A 14,324-nucleotide genomic window follows, 5' to 3' on the forward strand; every position below is an offset into this window, starting at 1 on the left:
AAATTTATCTCCAAGTCATGCAGTTTTTGTTAGTTTGACAGAGTGCAGAGGCGCTGCGAGCATACAGCTTGTCTCAAAGATCTCTGACCAGCAACTGAAAAAAGAGATAAAAATTGTTTCGAGTTGAGGAGCTGAAACAGTTAAAGCAGAGAGGTTAAAGCAGCAACTTGAGCCTGACCTTCTTTTGATTTCCACCATTATGGCATTGACAGCTTGAGTCTGATCTTCCCAAGGTGAATCAGACCTAAATTCTGGGAAATAATAATAAAAATGCCTACCTCTAAATCTACTGCTTTATTAGATAGGTGGCTGCATGAAAGTATAACTCAGAACCCTGCAATCTGTAAGTTACTGGTTTCTTTTTACTTTTACTGACTTCACGTGGACTTTTCCTAACTTTCTTTGGTGTGGGTAGGTCACCATGGATTACAGAGGTCAGGACGCTGCTGAACAACAGGCACATGTCATACAGAGACTATGGGAGACGTGAACCACGGTAATCGATATTCAACCCTGGTTTGGGACTGAGAAACTGCTTTCCAAAGAGCCTAAGAGAAAAGAGGCACCAGTAGGATGGCAGGCCCGTATGTATGGCCTAGGTTATCAGTCTGGAGGCTGTCACAGCTGCTCATTTCATCAGAGAATTGCTGACTATGGATAAGCTGTTGGAAATGTTGTCAGCTCTTCCTCTCTCACAATAGAGCAGTACTAGAGATGGGATACTTCCTGCTAATGACAATGATTCACCTTCTCCTTCAGTGCCATGGAGCCAGATGGGTTTCACATGGTAATGGGAAGGACATTTCTTAAACCATAACATTCTTTGTTGTTTCTTCACTGATTTCTTTGACGCACACATAGAAGTTTAGTAGCTGAGTAGCACAATAGCACTACACTGATATGTTCAGTCTGCCCTAAAGTCTGCCCTAAAGTCTGCCGTAAAATAAGTGCTGCTGAGTCACTCTGAAGTTAACATAAACTTCAGCTATAGTTTATGGAACTTTCTGCTCTAAGTAAGAAGCAGATAGAAATATCCTGAAGTAATTCATTAAGAGAGAAAAAAAAAAAGTATTAGAAGATGATGCATAAAACTAGGGACTTGTAAGGAGTGAAAGAAAACAGAAACCCAGGCCAATGGTACACTGAGCAAATATTCACCTGACAATATGGTGAAAAAACCTGTTCACTTTTGCACTATGAATATAGAGACAGTTCTGCAGTAGCTGCTGAGCAGGTCTATGCCTGCCTGCATCAGTGGAAACTGGGATTAAGTGCTAGGAGTGCTGAATGCTGATGAGGACAAAGCTGCATACAAGCACTCTTATTAGTGTAAACTAATACATTTTCTCAGTATCACTGAATTTGCTTACGAGAGACTCAGTGGCAAAGAGCACATTTCTTCTTGTTGGTAATGCTGACACCGATTCAAGCAGTCTCTTGTCTGACAAAGGCTTGCTGTGCACCTCTTCTCAAAACTATGATTAAGGTTGTGGCAATCATACCATTCAGATTGTGTTTTAAATGACACTGGCTGTAGGATAGTTTCTGGCTGCACTGAAAACCAACAAATGGTAAGATCAGAACCACAAGTCTTATGCCCCTCTAACATTGAAGATGATGTTAAAAAAGTGCTTTTAAAAGAAAAGTTATAAAAAGTGCCCTCAGGCATGGAAGTATCAAAAAAGAAGTAAAGATTATGTACTGCTAGCAATTTGTGTTCTGTAAGTTAGAGAAATACACTTTTGATGGATGACTGTTGAACCCCCATCAAAGTCATAGGGAATTATATAAGAAATATCAATGTAGCCATATTCAGTGTGCTACAGTGGTATCTGCATGTCGAGAAGTGGGGCTGAGGCAACCATATCCAGGTTTTCTGTGTGAGATCACAGAGACAGCCTTTGCAGGATTGGAAACCACCTGTAAGCTTCTGGACTTAAACAATTCTGCTCAGTCTGTGTAACCGTAACATTTTCCTTTAAGCTTCTTCTGTTCTGTAGAGCTCAGCAACTCACAGGTAAATTAAAAGCTAAACAAAAATGAGAACTTTGTTGAAGCCTGATTAAATTTCACAGCTTGTGTGTAATAAGAGCTCTGCTTTATTTTACATCTCCAGCAATCTGCAATGTCTTTTCTCTATGTTGGTTTGTGTGCAGTTCTCATGACTGTGTTACCAGAATGCCAACATGTCTCTGCTTGGAAGATACAGACACAGATTGCATATCCTTCAGCTTTGATACAGCTCCAGCTTCAGACTTCAGAAAAGAAAAGACACAGACTTATGGAACACTATGAGTGGCAAATTCTCATTAGGGATGTGTTAGCAGGAACTGAGGTGGTTGAGAAAAAAACTAATGTGTCATAAAACCTTCATCAAATAAAGGGAAATATGTTGGAAAAAAAATTGTATTTATTGCTTGGTTTGTTATATGTTGCTGGAAGTTTTTTTTTGTTTTTTTTTTTTTTTCCTGGTACGGCGTTTGGAATGCCTGGAGCTCTTTACAGGCAAAGAAGAGAGGAAGATTCTAGAAAAATGTAGCAGGAGTTATAAGCTTATTTCAGTTTATGGTATTATTAATGATTTCCTGTATACATTTCACAATTAATCCTCTTAGGATATGTCCTTGTCTGATTAAGGTGAAGATGTTCCTTGTGTTGTTCACATAGATGTGTACAAACATTGTGGGGGGAAGGGAAGCTGCACAACTGAATAATCACAATCCATGGGTCCTACATATCATCACAGATCTGCTTGAGGCATTTTAATGGCTCTGCAAAATGGATGCAAGTGAAACAACCCTCAGCAGAATGAACTCATGGAAGCAGTCAGTAAGAACAGAAACACCCAGATGGAGATAGGAACACTTCTAACTTCTCAAACCCAATTTTCCAGAAGGAACTGCATCATAATTTCAAAGATATGCCTGGGAACTAAAACTTGTGGCTCTTAACATCAAAGCCTGGGAACTGTGTGTTTGCCTAATGAATGTTTTATAACTGGTAAGTTGCTTCACAGCTTGCCAACTATCAGGCCATTCCTGTTCACACAAATAAACTACCTACACAAGCCTGTCATCTGTCCCACTTGGATGCCTCTCTTTGCCGATCATCTCCTCCCTCAAAATCTTGTTAGCACTGTGTTATACCCAGTGCAGTTGCTTCCAGCCTGATGTTTTCTGGGTCTAGATCAGCTTTACAGCAACAATGGCACTTTCTTCCACAGTGTCTGTTTACTACAATTAAAGTAGTATCTATCTCCACAATCTTGTCATTTTAGACATCACAGTTACTGAAGTACAGTTAACTCAGTAAAGTATTAGGAAAACACAGGAATATCCAATCTACTCTTCCAAAGTACTGAACAGAACTCATGCACTTTGGCCTTAAGGTGCCAGGATGGAGCCAGGGGAAGCAGTGTGTGGGTACAGTGCTCAGCCTGGTGCTCGGCCACAGGAGATACGCTTGCCAGGGCCACCTCCTCATTTTCTTTGTTGTTTGAATTAATAACTCATATTTATATGGCATCTGACACATGGTCTGAGTGATAGGACAAGGAGGAACAGTTTTAAACTATCAGAGAGGAGATACAGATTAGATATTAGAAAGAAATTCTTTACTCAAAGGGTGGTGAGGTGCTGACACAGCTGCCCAGAGAAGCCCCGTCCCTGCAGGTGTTCAAGGCCAGGTTGGATGGGGCCATGGGCTGCCTGATCTGGTGAGGGCAACCAGCCCATTGCAGTGGGTTGGAACTGGATGATCCTTAAGGTTCCTTCCAACCCAAGCAATTCTATGATCCTATGATTCTAAGATGCATAAGAATCTGCCTTTAAGTGAGAGTAAGACTAGCATTAGGTGAGATTAAGAACCAAATTCAAAAATGGCAATTTATTCTACTATGAAACAAGTGAAGTATTCTCATGCTGTCTTCTTTGTCATTTGCCAGTCTTAGATTTCATTCACATTTTCCATTTGTCATTTGGAATGACTCCTTGTGGGATTCCACACATTTTTCTGTATGATGAAGTCCACCTCCTACATCTTCTGTTTGGGAAATGCCAGTGCATGAAACAATGCAGAGTTCAGCTAACAAAGAATGTTCTTTGTCTCAGTGTTGTGCTATAGAACCTGTGAGTATGTTGGTCAAAGTCATTACTATCTTCTTTAGCTTTGCATTGCTGAAGGAACCCTCCAATTTATTGCTCCCTCTCATGATTTCCTGTTTTTCCCAGATACTCACCTTTGCCCCAGATGCATTCTGATAATTTCTGAAGAGGAATATTAGCTATAATTGCCTTCCCAATGTCTCTGTCCTATCCTGTGACTCTTCTTATGCTCTATACCATTGCAAGCCTCACAAAGGACAGAGAAGACAAGATACATGAATGTAGTTGCTGAGCCAGGATGGGAAGATAACTCCCCCTGCACTTTTTACAAAAATCAAACAATGTGTCTGTTAGATGTCATTGAGTTTCACTTACCTGGAAGAATTGCCCAGGCAAATGAGGCGTGAATATATCTGCTGAGCTTGAAGCGACCAGATTAAGCCAGTATAGTCTGATAACACAACTAATGTTTATTTTCTTGTACATTATTTGAGAGAAAGGTTGGAGCGTTTACTGAAGCTGCAGCAGCAACTGATAATTTGCTTCAGGCTGGAGAACCTGAAAGAGACTGGGCCTCAAGCCGCTTGTTTAGCAAACCATTGCCGGTTTATACTGATGATCTAATACAAAACATAATAAACAGTTTTAGATGCTAGCCCAGTGAGGAGAGCACTGCGTGTGGTCAGTTGATAGAACGTAGAAGGAGAACTGCTACATACCAGAGCTAAACTGTTAGCCACAGACCCAGCATGCCAACCAGGCAGAATGAGTGACCAGCTTCTCTGGGATTACTGATAATGGAGTGGTTAAACTAGACTGATGGAGTGAATCTGTGATCTGTGTATGATGTGTATGCTTGCAGAACAGGAATCATTATCCATCTGCTACACCCACCCTTCCAAGCAGACTAATACATCTAGATAGTTTATCACCAAGTACAGAACCACACCACCCAATATCCCTGTGACCAATAGAGGAACAGTGTAGATTAGGGGCAACTTTCTTTCCAAATTTTTGACAAACCCAGATCCTCCTACAGATGGCTATTTTTAAGGTTTCTCCATTTGTAAAAGTCACACTCTCATTTATTTATTTATTTCCCAAGAGACAGGTATGATATTATTTGCAACTCTCAAAGCCTTTTATTCTTTTGAAGATCCCAAATCTAAGATTGGATATATGATCCCAAAGGGAGATCAGCCTATGAAAAGAAAAACAAATAAACTAATGAGAAGCCCTGGAAAAGACAACAAATTAATAAAATTCACTTAGTTAAAGCATGATCAACCACTTGCCCCTAACAACAGAGTGGTTTTGGTGCACTCAGTGAAACAGCTAGCCAAGATAGCACAGACAGCTGTGCAAACAACCCAGTGATCATCATGGATTGCAAAAGCATCCTAAATGACTGGAGCAACCAGACAGTGACAGCAAATCAGAAAGAAATGTTTTATAATCAACAACATATTCTTTAACCAACTCTGTAACTAAGAACACTGCAGGGTACCAAGAGTAACTGGATGTTTCTGAAAAAAGACTATGGAGAGGGAAGACTCATGACCAGGATTCAGGATCGTCTGTGCAACTTCTGGGGAACCCAGGGAACAGAACAGAGGCCAACTCAACCTCATGACCCCTTGTCAGTGCAATATACAGCGCAGCAGGAAGCACCACACCGACTCACACAATCTCTCCAGGATTACACCATCACTTCCACAGGATGAGGAGCTTGTGAAAGAAACCACAAATCCAACCCACGCAGCTCCTATCCCTGGCTGCACTATAGCACAGGGATGTCATGTAGCTTATAAAATTGTATATATCTGTGTATTGAACAAAACTGGCAAGGATATATATATATATATATTTTTTTTTTTTAGGCGGGGCTGCAGTGAGCCCTCTGTGGAAAGAGGTCAGGGGTACTCTGTGCAGGACACAGCTGGTTCCAGCTGGCTCCAGGGACTGTCACACACAGGTGAGTCCATCAGCCAAGCTGGTGGTAACTCTAAGCCCATCAGATGGGTTTATAGTGTCTTTGTGAAAGATGTGTTTAAGAAAGGGTGGAAAGTGCCAGGACAAAAGTAAAAAACAAAACAAAACAGGCTGGAGCAGGAGAAAGAAGACCATGACATGAGAGACATGACTCTAAAGGCACTGCTGCTGATGGAGGAGCCACCACGCACTGATCCCAGCCTCCTGCGCTGCCTGTCATCTCTCCGAAAGGACTGAGAGGCATGGAAGATGGGAGAACAAAAAGTGAGGGGAGAAGTGTGTGGAGGGAAGCAGGATTATTTTTCTCAAGGATCTGCATGCCCTTGCAGAACCAATTCTCCGTGGCCCCAAGCAGGAAGGAAGGATTTCACTTTCACTACCTTTCTGAGTCATTCTGTTACCATCAGGGATGTTTCTGTCCCTTCAAACTAAACTGTTCTGGTTCAGAAAATAAACAGACAAGCCTTTTTTCAGTGAAGTCTCTTCAAGTTCTGCTCCCGATCCCAGGGATGAATCTGAATGATCTAAGGGATGAAAACAAAAACTATTATCAACAGGTGAAACCCTCACACTAACATCTGCCTGAGGTTTCTCAAAGACCACTTGAGCATCTTTGTTCTCAGCATTTCAACTCTTATGGCCAAGAAATCGTCTGGGTTCACAAGGAAAAAAGATCCTTACTGGGATCAAAGATTTATAGGGGTACTCAACGCTCAAATCCTGTAATGCTGCTGCCCACATCCTATGACTGGTTTGACACAATACACTGACACTCATGGGCGCATAGCTCTCTTTTTATCGGCGACATAACAATGGGCTGAAGGAAAGGCAGCTCCTTGCCTGACATATCAGCTGAGCAGCACTACCCACCAGGTGGCAGTGGGAGACAGGGTAAATCCGGCGTGTGGAGCTGCTGAGGTGAGACCGAAAATGCTTTTGCCTAAACATGACCTCTAATTAATTAATAATAATTAATAACCTCTAATTCCCCTATGGAGAAAGGCTAAGTGAACTGGGTCTACCTGATCCAGGTTTATAAATATCTGAGGTGTGGCGGCCATAGTGGTGAGGCCAGTCTCTTTTCAGTGGTACGTGGAGACAGGACGAGGGGAAACGGACATAAGCTGCAGCATAGGAAGTTTCACACGAATGTGCATAAGAACTTCTTCACGGTGAGGGTGACGGAGCACTGGAACAGGCTGCCCAGGGAGGTTGTGGAGTCTCCTTCTCTGGAGATATTCAGGTCTCGCCTGGGCGCCTACCTGTGCGACCTGGTGTAGGGAACCTGCTTTGGCAGGGGGGTTGGTCTCGATGATCTCTAGAGGTCCCTTCCAACCCCTATGATTCTGTGATTCTGTAATTAGAAAGATGCTGAGTTGTCCAGATGGAAAGAAACTGATGCAACAGGAAGTTTTGGAAACAGGGCAGATACAAGGGTGAGCTATATAGGAGAGGGTCGTGGCCTGCCTTTCAGCCACAACCAGTGAAATTGCTTTTCCTTCCTCAGCACATACGCCGTGGCCTGGCATGCTGAGTGAGTGTGATGCATGCTGAGGAAGTGGCTCTTCACTCTTTAAAAACCAATCATTACTAATTAAATGATTAATATTTAGCATTAGCTACACTTGAATATTTTATACTGACACCAGAATAACAGATGGAGCATTTGCTGTTTTTCGCACGTTCACTGTCGTAATTACATGCGCATGCGCCCGCCTCCCTCGTGAGCGAGGGCTGAAAAACGCGGGCCGCGTTGGCGCGCTCGCGCTCTTTGCCCCTCCCCCTTCGCTGAGCGATGTGGTAAAGGCTTCATCTGAGCGCCAGGGGGCGCCCGCTGCTGCCACGAGTGAAGCGCTGAGCCTCCTCCGTAGGGGACCATGAGGAGGCGGCGCTTGAAAATCCGTCCTGAAGTTCAAACAAGAGTTTTTAAAAATAAACATTTTCACACACAATAGTAGAAAAAGCCCATTTCATGTCTACACGTTACCTTCAAGTATGTTCTGTTTAGCCCATAGGTGTCCAACCTTTTGGCTTTTCTGTGCTACATTGAGTGAAGAGGAATTGTCATAGGCTGCATATAAATACATATAATATACTTCATGTATAGAGGTAACAAAACTTTTATTTTTTTTTAATTAGAACTGAAGAATAAGGGGAAAAAAAAGAAATCATAAAACTAGTGGGACATTTGGCCTTGTGTGTGTGAAGCTAACAGCTCGGTTTGGCTCGATGGACATAACTGCAGTTCTCAGTGAGCTGTCATGGTGCTCACCAGAGATTTCTGATGAAAGCTTAGTCTTCCACTGCTTCATTCTTCAAAGAGGAAATGCAGTGACATGAATAAAGTGGGGTTGTGAAGTAAGAGGTATTTTTCTCTGGTAAGACAAGACTCTTAAGAGTCTGGCAAAGAGACAGGATCAGATTTTTCTTTGAGTTGAATATCTGTACAATCAACCTGAAAATTCACAGGTAATGTATTTATCTCAACTGAAAATGGAGACACAAATGTACAAAAAAATTAGTGATTTTCCAGCAATCTTGAAACCTATTCTCAGATTCCATTATCAGAATGGAAAGTAGTAGCTTTTTTTTTTTTTTTTTTTTTTTTTTTTGCTGTTCACAGGACTGTGTTTAGCCAACATATCAAAATGCATAAAATGATTTGCCATAACTGGAGCTTGCCATAAGTTTCATTTTGAACACTGTTACGGTTTGAAACATAGCACAAGTTGATTTTCCCCTTTAAGACTCATGTTTAACTCATTTAAATGAGTGGCCAAATCCACCAAAAATGATAAATCTGTGGGCCATTTTTCATCTTCAAGTTCTGGCACAGATTTTGTAGCAAAGGATTTAGTGGTATCAGTGGGTTGAGTAGTAATGGACTAAGGGATGCTGATGGATCAAGTGGCTGGGTATAGTGTGCCTGAAAAATCTGTAAGCTGAAGAGGCATCACACAGATCAAACAAACAAGCAAACAAACGGAACAAAACTGAACATAATGAACTGGACAGACACAAGAAATGACAAGTTTCATGAAACAGTCATTTTGTAGTAAAATTCTTGTAAATCAGTCTAGACATTCCTTTTCTTCTCTCACAGATGCAATAGAAAGTATTTATCTTGTATGGTATATTGCATACTCAAACAGAATGACAAAGCAATAATCACAGCATGCTGCTACATGGACATTTAGTCTTGGACACTTAACTTGTAGTGTTCATGACTGATGGCCAGGAGCATAAGGAAAAGTTCTAAGAAAAAAGTGAAGAAAGTTCTAGTCAATGTTGGAAGTTGAATATCTTTGGATAAGACTACTGAATTTCGTAGAGCGCTTCTATATTACAGTGTTTTAAATCAGATAAAATCCTGAACTAGGGAGCATATTTCACCATGAAACAGATGAGATTTTGGATAGGAACACAGTTTATTTTGTAAAACCTCTCCTCCTAACAAATCTCCAAGAATAATTCCTTCTTCATTAATTCGTTTTCAGTATAATACTGATTTTTCTAATGTGTTTATATGAAGACTGTGAGATAAAGAGAATTCTGTGATCAATTTCAGTTCTAGGAATAGGAAAAGGAATGCCTAAAATAACCTGATTACATATCTTAATAGAAACATATAGGAAAGCACGTGAGCACATAAAGTACTTAACATTTTGCTAACGTGGCAGCTAAGTTTTGCTTGAATGTCTGGAAGAGTCATATTTTCTGAGACTCATATTGACCAAAACAAAAACAAAACAAAACATAACAAAAAACAACAACTCAACCCTGCTCATTTTGTGTTCTTCTACGTATTATTCTAAATATTAATGATATGCTACACTGTAGATACAAAATGTCTTCCAATATCTTCCAATTGGTGAAAGTTCAGCTAAATTAATTTTTTGTTAAAGGTACAGCTCACATCATTTACTCATTAGTAGAATGTCTTGCCAAGATTAAAACAAAGAGTGGAATGTGGTTCAACAAGTCCGGTTGACACCTAATCTCTTTAACTTTTGTTCTACTTTCATGAAAGGTTTTCTGCTCTCTCTTCACTTAAAGTCTTCAAGTGAACTTCAAGAAAGTGGACTTCAAGAAAGACTTCAGGACTTCTGAAGATTTTCAAAATAAAAATATCAAACCTAAAATCCAATTATAAGAGAACAGGCTTAAATTTACAACAAAATCTTTGAATACTTAACACTGAAATTGAATGTTCTTGAGAAAAAGTTTTTTTTTTTTTTTTTTCCTGAGAGAGAATTGATGATCGTGTTATTTAAATAGATGTTTTTTTCATGTAGGCGACATGAAAAAGAATGGGTTTTGCATATGCAGGATGTTAGAGATGTTAGATGCATCTGTCCAGGCAGAACTAGTAAAAATGAGATCTTCAGTTCAGGTGGGTGATTTTTCCAAGTGCCCCGGGACCTTCTCCTACTGATAAGGTGAATACCTGCACTAAATCAGATGTGCTGAGAGGGAGACTGATGGGTTGTTTAACAATCATGTTCCAGCTGGGGACATTACTGAGAGAGAGGGACCTTGGATCCAGAGCTCGGCTTCAGTCCCTACCATCCAGCTCCACTAGCAGAAACAGATACAAAGCTCTTGCAGCAATAGGTGTTTCTGACTCCCAAGACCTACATGAAGAAACCACCACCCGTGGCCTGCAGTGGGTATTGTAAAAATAAATGCGGGGTGCTTGCAGTTGGTAACTCCCTGTTAAGAGGCACTGACACTTCTCTCTGCTGGACTGACAGGGAGTCTTGAGAGTTCTGCTGCTTCCCGGGATGTTACTCGAAGGGTGCCACACTGTATCAAAAGCACAGACACAGAAGAGCCTGTAGCTCTTCCATGTGGGTACGAATGATGCTGGAAGGTGGAATGTGAGAAGAATCAAAGAAAACTATAAAGCTCTGGGAGCACAAATGAAAAACATTAGAGCCCAGGTTATCTTCTCTTCCATTTTACCAGATGGAGAAAAGAGGGAAGCCTGGAAAATATGCATAATACATGTCAACTCCTGGCTATGAGGCTGGTACTGTTGTGAGGGTTAGGGGTTTTATGATAATGGAACCTTCTGTGAAGATTATAATCTGTTAGGGAGGGATGGAATTCATCTGTCTAGAAGGGGCAGACCAATTTTTGGGAACAGGCTGGCTAAGCTAGTGAGGTGTGCTTTAAACTGAAAGAATTGGGGAGTGGGGTCCATAATGGCAATTCTCATGCTATTGCAATTGACTGGAGAATAAACCGTAAGAGTAATAAATGTTCTTTAGCTGCTTTGAGTGACAAAATCAGAAGGCCAGCCACCTTAAGAGTGAGTATGCCTCTGTGAAATCTTCTTGTATTCCTCTAGGGATACCTACGCCCTTTTCTTCCCTAAAGTGCCTGTATATTAATTCATACAGCATGAGAAATAAACAGGAAGAACTAGAGATCTGTGTGTGATCACAGGGCCACAATCTCATTGCAAACACAACAGCATGGTGGTACAGCTCGTATGACTGCAACAGGAAAGAGGCTACCAAGGCGAGGTGGTGGATCTGCCATCTGTGTTACTGTGAGGTACTTATAAGTTGGGGCAGGAGCTCAGAGTTGTGAAATCTCCAACCTTGGACACGTTCAAGTTTAACTGGACATTGTCCTGAACTGCCTGTTCTAGCTGACCCTGCTTTGAGCAGGAGATGAACCAAATAACCTCCAAAGATTCTTTCCAACCTAAATTATTCTGTGGTTCTAATAGTATGTATATATTTTTTAATAAAACCCAAGAAATACTTTGAAAGGAACATTCATCAGGCTGGAGCAGTTGGAGAAGTACATTCACATGCTTACCTTTATAACAATTAGGATATTTGTACCTACAACTCTTTTAGTAAGGTGTGAAGAAAAAGTGATAGTGCCAGTATTGTTCAAAACCAACCTTTGAAAGCCTAATTCTTCTGTTAGATTGGGAGTGGAGACAGGGGTCTCATCTACACAAAAGAAGGCCCCAGGGAGGCCTCATTGTGGCCTTCTGATACTCAAGGTAGCTTACACATAGGAGGGAGACTGACTTTTTACATGATCTAATAGTGATAGAACAAAAGAGAATGGCTTTAAATTAAAAGGGGAAATTTAGGTTAGATGTTAGGAGGAAATTCTTCATGCAGAAGATGATGAGGCACTGACACAGGCTGCCTGGGGAAGCTGTGGATGCCCCATTCCTAGAGATGATTAAGGCTGGGTTGGATGGGGCCCTGGGCAGCCTCAGCTGGTGGGTGGCAGCCCTGTCCATGGCAGGGGGGGTTGGAACTGGTTGATCTTTAAGGCCCCTTCCAGCCTAAGCAATTCTATGATTCTGTGATTCCTTAATAAACTGCAACCCAGTCTGCAAACAGAAAACTCTAGGCTGTGTCTTTTCAAGCACTATTTTCATAGTCATCAAAGTGATCAACTTAAAAAAAAAAAATCAAAACTAGTTTCTTTAGTCCAAAGGAGAAGCTGTATATTGGAGAGATCTTATTATAGGCTGCAGTTGCACAGATAGAAGTGTTAAATGTTACTCCAAGCAGATATCAGAAAAATGTACTTCTAAAAGGTCACAGAAATCTGCCAAGGACTGAGGAAGAGTGTTCTTCATTTCTGGGACAGAGTGTTTGGAACAAAGTCATGCTATCAACATGTTCTAAGAAGATGCAAATGTTGATGATCCTTGGGCATTGTTATGTCTGCCCTTCCAGTGAGGCTGTAATCTTCATCTGCTCCTTGGCACTTCTGATATCATTTATGACAGTGCCAGGACTGGAGGACTGAACACTGGAGGCAGTTGTGTTTGAATGTGAAGCCAAGTGGTCTTTGAGATCTTGCTGACTACGGCTGAAATTAATGTTCATGTTGTTTTACTCAGGCCTCTAAGGCACTATGTCTGCCATAAAAACCTATTTTTTTTCCTGGGTCACACCTCAGATGAACAGGCCAGCCTCAGAACATTGATGTCCTCACAGGTGAATGCTTGGCTTCTGGGTTATTTTCTTGTCACTTCTGCTCCTATAGAACATCTGTTTCAGGGCTTGATTGCCCAACTAAACTATTTATATTGCAAATATAAATGAAGGACTGTCTTCTCATTTTCAACCTGAAATTAGTAAACTTTAAAATACACGTGCTTTTTCTTTACCACCAATCTAATTTATTTTAAAGTCTATTTCATTTTCCAGAGTTTGTTCTCAGTGCATTTTTTAACAGCAGCTTTGCCCACGTCAGCATCATTTGCTAGTAAAACAAGCAATACTCCCATGGTCTCCTGCCAATCTTTTTGCATTTTTTGTACATTTGTCTTGAACATACTAACTAGCATGTATGCCATGTTTCAGAAGAAGTCTTTCCAGGACTGCTGATAGGCAAATATATGCCTTGATTCCAGTTGATCACAGAATTTCAGCATCACAGGATGGCACAGGATGGCTGAGGACCACTGGAGGTTGCCTGTCCCAGCCCCTACTCCATCAGGGACACCCAGAGCAGGGTGCCCAGGGTCACATCCAGGCGGCTTTGGAAGATCTCCGAGGAAACTCCACAGCCTCCGGGCAGCCTGTGCCAATGCTCTGTCAACCGTGTGCACAGCAGTGCCGGTTTGTGCCCATTGCCATTGTGTGCCCTTTGTGCTGCTGCTAGACATTTCTAGCTCATGGCCATTCTGAGAACAGCAAGTACTTCTTTGTTTTAGTTCCCAATTGTTTCTAAATAATGAGCATATGTTACAAGTATTTGTTACTATTTTCCAGATAAGTGGTATTGTGTTTTGTAGAGATGAATTTAATCTCAGTCCTACTACTCAAGTTCCCAAGGTTGCACAGTTCTTCCAAGCAGCTTTCAAACATTTAACTGGCTTTTGACTTGGAAAAGTAAGAAGACAATCATGAAGCAGCAGACGAAATCTGCATTCTATGTTGTTCTATTGTTTGAAATGTATATCCTGATTTGGGAGGTTAATCTTTATTTTTTCTAAGAGAAAATAAGTTATGGTGAAGAAATAGTGTAAATTAATGAAAAATTTGAAATGTTACATGTGCAATTGTTGAACTAAAAAATAAAATGACATTTTATTTCAAAATAAAGCAAAAATCTCTATTAAAAATTCTGAAAAAATCCTTCGACTTTTTACCATAAAAAGCTTCAGCATGGAAAATCACTGCTACTCTAAGATTATATTATAGTGCAGAAAATAAATTTCTTCGTAGGCAGTAATCT

Source organism: Meleagris gallopavo, chromosome 1 (assembly GCF_905368555.1).
Source record: "Meleagris gallopavo chromosome 1, MGAL_WU_HG_1.1, whole genome shotgun sequence".
NCBI classification, from domain to species: Eukaryota; Metazoa; Chordata; class Aves; order Galliformes; family Phasianidae; genus Meleagris; species Meleagris gallopavo.